A 6,720-nucleotide genomic window follows, 5' to 3' on the forward strand; every position below is an offset into this window, starting at 1 on the left:
TCTGCCTGCTTCTGCCTCCCAAGTGATGGGATTAAAGGCATGCACCACCACTGCCTGGCTCTTAGTGCCCATACTATCTGTGTTCTGTTTAGAAAGTCTTCCATGTCAATGTATTTTTCACATTTTGTTCTATCAGGTTCAGTGTATCTGGTTTTATGTTAAGGTCTTTGATCCTCTAGGACTTGAGTTTTGTTCAGGGTAATAAATGTAAATCTATTTGCATTCTTCTGCAGGCAGACATGAAGTTTGACCAACACCATTTGTTGAAAATGCTTTTGTTCTTTTTCCAGTGTGCATTTCTATTTTCTTTATATTTTTGGATTTATGTTTAAATCTTCAATTCAATTCCATTGGTAAACTTCCAATGCTGTGTGGTTTTTATATTATGGCTTTGTAATACAACTTGAAATCAGGAGTGGAGAAACTTCCAGCAGTTCTAGTGTTCTCTAGAACTGTTTTAGCTATTCTGAGTTTTTAATTTTTCTATATGAAGGTGGAAATTTTCCTTTCAGGGTCTGTAAACAATTTTGTTGGAATTTTTATGGGAATTTCATTGGATCTGTTGATTGCTTTTGATAGGATTAACATAGTAAATGTTAACATAGTAAATGTTAATCCTACAAATCCATGAGTATGGGAGAACTTTCCATCTTCTGATATCTTCAATTTCTTCAAAGACTTGAAGTTTTTGTCATACAAGTATTTTACTTGCTTGTTTAGAGTTACCCCCAAATATTTTTGTTTTATTTAAGGCTGTTATAAAATATGGTGCTTCTCTAATTCTTTCTCAGTCAGTTTGTCATTTGTATGTAGGAGGGCTACTGATTTTTTTTATTCATCTTGTATCCACCCACTTTGTTAAAAGTGTTGATTACCTACAGAAATTTCCTGGTAGACTTTTTAGGATAACATATATATACATAAATCTTCCAGTCTGTTTATATGGTAAATTGTATTTACTGATTTTCATATACTGAACCATCCTTGTATCTGTGGAATGAAGCTTACTTGAGCATGGTGGATAATCTCTTTGATATGTTCTTTGATTCACTTTACAAGTATTTTATTGAGTATTTTTGCATCTATGTTCATAAGGGAAATTGGCCTGTAATTTTTCTTTGTTGAGTCTTCACATGGTTTGGGTAACAGGGTAACTATGGTCTTCAAAAATGAATTGGGCAATATTTCTTGGGCTTCTAGCTTGTGGAATAATTAACTCTTTTCAAAGAGTTAATAGACATTAACTCCTTGAAATTCTGTGAGGATTCTGAGCTAAAACCATCTGGTCCTGGGCTTGTTTTGGTTGGGAGACTTTAAGTGATGGCATCTAGTTCATTAAAGTTTATAGGGCTTCTTAAATTGCTTATCTGATCTTGATTTAACTTTATTGGGTGGTACCTATTGAGAAAATCATCAATTTCTTTTAGATTTTTCAAATTGATAGAGTAAAGATTTTTAACGTATGCCCATTAATGATTCTCTGGATTTCCTTGGTGTCTGTTGTTATGTCCCCTCTTTTTGTTTCTGATTTTTATTAATCTGGGTATTCTCTCTCTGTCTGTTAGCTTGAATAATGTTTTTCTATATTTTACTTTCATAAAGAACCAACTCTGTTTCACTGATTCTTTCTTTTACTCTCTTTGTTTCAATTTTATTGATTTCAGCCCTCCGTTTGATTATTTCTTGAAGTCTACTCTTCTTGGCTGTGTTTACTTGTTTTTTCTTTTCCTAGAGCTTTCAAGTGTGCTGTTGAATGGCTAGAATGAGATCTCCCCAATTTACTTATTTAGGTTTTATAGCATTTAGTGCTATAAACTTTTCTTTATAGCACCACTTTCATTGTGTCCCATAAGTTTGTGTATGCTGTGTGTTCATTTTCAATGAATTCTACGAAGTCTTTTTTTTTTTTTCTGACTTGACCTATTTTTCTTTCAGTAGAGAGCTGTTCAGTTTCCATGAGTTTGCAAGCTTTCTATAGTTTCTGTTGTTGATATCTAGCTTTGATCCATTGTGGTCTGATAGGATACAAGACGTTATTTCAATTTTCTTGTATCTGTTGAGATTTGCTTTGTGTCTAAGTATGTGGTAAGTTTTGGAGGTGCAGAGAAAGTATATTCTTTTGGTTTTGTGTGGGTTATTCTATGAATATCTATGAGGTCCAATTGGTCTATTGTGGGTATCCCCACCCTTATGTATCATATGTTGATACAGTCCATAAAGGTAGTGGGAGCAAAACTGTTGAACAGGGGGTTTTATAAGCCCTGTGAGTGCTTATGACGAATAAACCACACTGGGATCCACAGTCTGTAGGCAGACCAACTTAGGGTGATTGAAGGCTTATGAATTTTGGGTGTAATGAGAGCAGGGACATCCAGGATAGGCAAAGGTCATCAGCTGGGGCTTAGAGTATATGCCTCATTAGCATGGGCAAGCATTTCATGAATCTCAGGTGCTGGTTAAACAGATTTTGTCAGGAAGAAGGAAATTGGTCCTATGTACTAATTGAAGCTACATGACATTCCTCAGGTAGAGGTGAATATTGGGTCTTAGAATTCCCCAAAAGTTTAGAGAAGGAGAAAACCTACAAAAGAACCAAGTCTCCCATATTCTGCCAAGCTCAGAGGTTATCCTGTCATGATGGACTTCAACCTTAATTAGTAGAGTTTTCCCACAGTCTATAACATCTATTAGCACTAATATTTCTCTGTTTAGTTTTTGCCTGGATGACCTGTCCATTGGTGAGAGTAGGGTATTGAAGTCTCCCACCGTCAGTGTATGAGAGTCAATATGTGATTTATGCTGTAGTAGTATTTCTTTTACAAATATTGGTACCTTTGTGTTTGGGGCATAGATGTTAAGAATTAAAATATCACCTTGGTGCATTTTTCCTTAATACGTATGAAGTGTCTTTCCCTATCTCTTTTGATTAATTTTGATTTGAATTTATTTTATTAAATATTAAAATGACTACAGCAGCTTGCTTCTTAGATCCACTTGCATGAAATATCTTTTTCTAGGCCTTTACCCTGATATTTATCAATGAAGTTGAGGTTTATTTAGTGTTTTCAGTAGAAGGATGAAACTGGGTTTTTAATTCTTCTGTTAGACTGTGTCCTTTTACTGGGGAATTGAGAACATTGATATTGAGAGATATCAATGATTGATTTTAGCTTACTTTTTCTCACTTTATGAGTTATTCTTTCTTTCACCTTTCTCCACACCTTTTCTTCCACCTTTCAAACCCCCTAACATTAGATAAGATGAAAATGATAGAAAGGAAAGGAAAGTGATTCCTAAATAAAGTCAGGGGTCATAAAGGGGGCAATATTGCGTCCTCCTGATTAGAGGTTTCGAGTTCCTTGTTGCAAGTTTGATCTTCCCTATCAGGATATTCAATTTCTTCTTGGTATTTCTTTTTTATTCATAACTACTTAACAAACCACAACCAACAGCAACCAGCTACTAACCAACAACCCACCAACAACCTGCCAATAACCAATAACCCACAACATATCTGTGGGGCTCTAGCATTTATACGCACTCTGAAAGTCCCCAGAATTCCAATTATGAGCAGCTGGCAAAATCATGTCCCTGCTAGAACATGAGGCACATCATAGTCAACTGCTATGGACAATATGAAGGAAATTATCCCCCATCTAAAATTAAAATGAAAATATATTTTGATAATATTTCTATGTGTTTTAAAGAAGCCAAAATTTCAAAATTCTTACAAAAAACATTTGATTGTTTATTCCTGTTATTTTCTTGTTTTTTTTTTTTATGGTGTTAGTAGAACTATTGGTGGTTGTTTGTGTTTCCCTTCTTTTGATTTTGCTGGGATGAGGTCATTTATTTGCATTTTCATGAGTGTAGTTAATCTCCCCAGGTTGGAGTTTTTCTTCTAGCACCTTCTGTAGGTCTGGATTTGAAGAGAAGTAGCATTTAAATTAGACTTTATCAAGGAATATCTTATTTTCTCCATCTACAGTGATTGTAAGTTTTGCTGAGTATCATAGTCTTATCTAGAGCCTGCAGCATATTTGTTCAGGCCTTTCTAGCTTTTAGAGTCACTATTGAGAAGTCAGGTATAATTCTAATAGGACTACCTTTCTGTGTTATGTGGTATTTTCTCTTATAGCTTTTAGTTTTCTTTGTTCTGTATGTTTAGTGTTTTGATTATTATGGGGCAAGAGGACCTTTTTTTTTTTTTTCTGGTTCAATCTATTTACTGTTCTGCATACTTTTGTGTCTTTATAGACATGTCCTTCTTTAGGTTAGGAAAATTTTCTTCTGTGATTTTGTTGAAAGTATTTTTTGGGCCTTTAAGCTGGATTCTTCTCTTTCCTCTATTTCTATTATTCTTTGGTTTGTTTTTGTCAAGTGGGGTGGGATGGAGTTTGTTTTGTCTATGCTTCTGCGTTTGGGGTGAATGTACGTCTAGGAGATGATTTCTGGACTTGTCTTTGTTGGGTGGGTATTTTATTCCTTTGTGCTTTCTCTTTGCATTTTTAGAGAGTATGATGGTTGTTTTTGCCTGTTTTTCTGGCCTGATCAGTTGGTGTATTTACAAGGAATGCCTGATGCTTTGGAAGGTGGAATACTGGAATGAGGAGAGGAGAAGGAATGTTGGAGGTCTTTGTTAGCTCTTGGGGAATGGAGTCAGAAAGAGAGATGGGAGAACATCAGGTTTCCTACTACAGAGCTGGGGTTGAGATTGGGGGTGGGGTAGTATCTCAGGAGGTGTAAGAGAGGGGTGTGTCTGCCTTCAGCCTACTTGTTGCTCTGGGAGGAGCTGCCCTGGATTATCTGGGGCTGCCTGATGGAGATGGGGTCTGGGACAAAGCTACAAGCTGGGAGAGGAAGGTTAGAAGGGAGAAGGTCTGTGTGTAGAATCAGGGGGCAGGCAGGAAAGGTTGTCACAGGCATTCTGCTGCAGACCTCAAGAATTGAGAGTGGAAAAATTGATCTCCTAGAGAGCTATTTTTATTTACTTAAAGACTAGTCTTATAGAGTTGTTTTAGGATTACAGAAACACTGAGGCAATTACAGAGATTTTCAACATACTCCATTCCCATATGTATACACATATATACAGCCTCCTCTATTGTCAATGTCCCTCACCAGAGAAGTACAGATTTACTATCAATGAGTGTGCACCAACACACCACAATCATTTAAACTCACCACTTAGCTAAAGGTCCTGTGCTCTGCCTACTCATCACCCTTAGTTACCTCATGTGTGCCCTCAGTTTCACCTTTTCCAGAATGACATATATTCACTATCATGCAATATAAAATGTGTGCATCTTGTCCAAACCAGGCTTATTAACTTAGCAATAACTTTCTAAGAATCCTCCTCTATGTCTTTTTTCTAGCACTGTCTAGGTGTACTAAGTTGACTTCATTCACCTATTAAAGGATATCTTTGTTGCTTCATAGGTAAATAATATACTATCATATGTACATTATATGATATATAATACACACACACACACACACACACACACACACACACACACATATATATGTATATATATGATTAGTGATTGAGATTCAGGTATTCTGACATCTTTCAAGTTGAAGGCTAAGATCTCAAGAGCCCTTCTGGACTTTTACATTTTAAACTCACTGATATTGGACCTGTAGTGATTTGTCAATCACAGTTTAAGGCTTCCTTTCTTGGAAGTAGTGGTATAGCAATCTCTATCTATGAGGGTCTCACACTACTAATTTGTAGCTCCTGTTTGCCTGTCTGTCTTATCAGTCTTAGAGGCCTGGTTTGCTGTATGTTCCCACTTCCTCACTGGATTCCAGAAAGTCATTTTTCAGTATGTTACTTACTTAGTATAGGATAGAGTAACAACTTTTTCATTCCTGACTTGTAGACTAGAACCACTGTGTTTTTAAAGAAACAATTATGTGTGTGTATGTGTTTCTCTGTCTCTGTTTATCTGTCAGTCTGTCTGCTTTCTCTCTCTCTGAGTCTCTCTCTCTCTGAGTCTCTCTCTCTCTCTCTGAGTCTCTCTCTCTCTCTGTTTGTGTGTGTGTGTGTGTGTGAATGTGTGTCTGTGAATGTCTGAGAACAACTGTGGGACCCTGTCCTCTCTTTCTATCATTTTGATCCCAGAGAATGAATTTAAGCAATTTTAACTGTGAGCTACCTTGCTGACCCCTGAACATTTTTTAACACTACTTTACTATGAAGTATTTAACAAAGCATATAATTCACCTATTCAAAACATGCCTTTTAATGTAATTTAATATCTTGTGAAATCATCATCATAATCATTCAGAATATTCTTGTGACCCCCAATAATGTTCTTCATGTCCTTTTCCTGCCCCTTTCTACCTCCAGTGTACACAGGCTGCCTGCCTTGTACATCTGCTAATCTCATTGCTTTCTATAGAGTTTTCTGAACATTGAACAAAAGTGCTGTTTGAGTTTAAGGACTTAATGTCAATAACAGATGAGTGCAAAGACTCAGAATAGATGTATCTGTGGCTTATTCCTATTGTTGGTTGCTGAACAGTATTTCATTAGAAAGGCACCCTATACTTTCTCTACACATATTTTTGGTTGGCTGATGTTTTGATTGTTTGAAAAGAAAAGAATATTATGAATAAAATATCTAATAACACTTTTATCTAAATCTTTGTGTAATATGTTTTTTGTTTGTTTTTCTTGGATAAATAGCAAAGAATAGAAGTTCTGGGTTGTGG

This window comes from Mastomys coucha, unplaced genomic scaffold (genome assembly GCF_008632895.1).
Source record: "Mastomys coucha isolate ucsf_1 unplaced genomic scaffold, UCSF_Mcou_1 pScaffold22, whole genome shotgun sequence".
Classification (NCBI taxonomy): domain Eukaryota; kingdom Metazoa; phylum Chordata; class Mammalia; order Rodentia; family Muridae; genus Mastomys; species Mastomys coucha.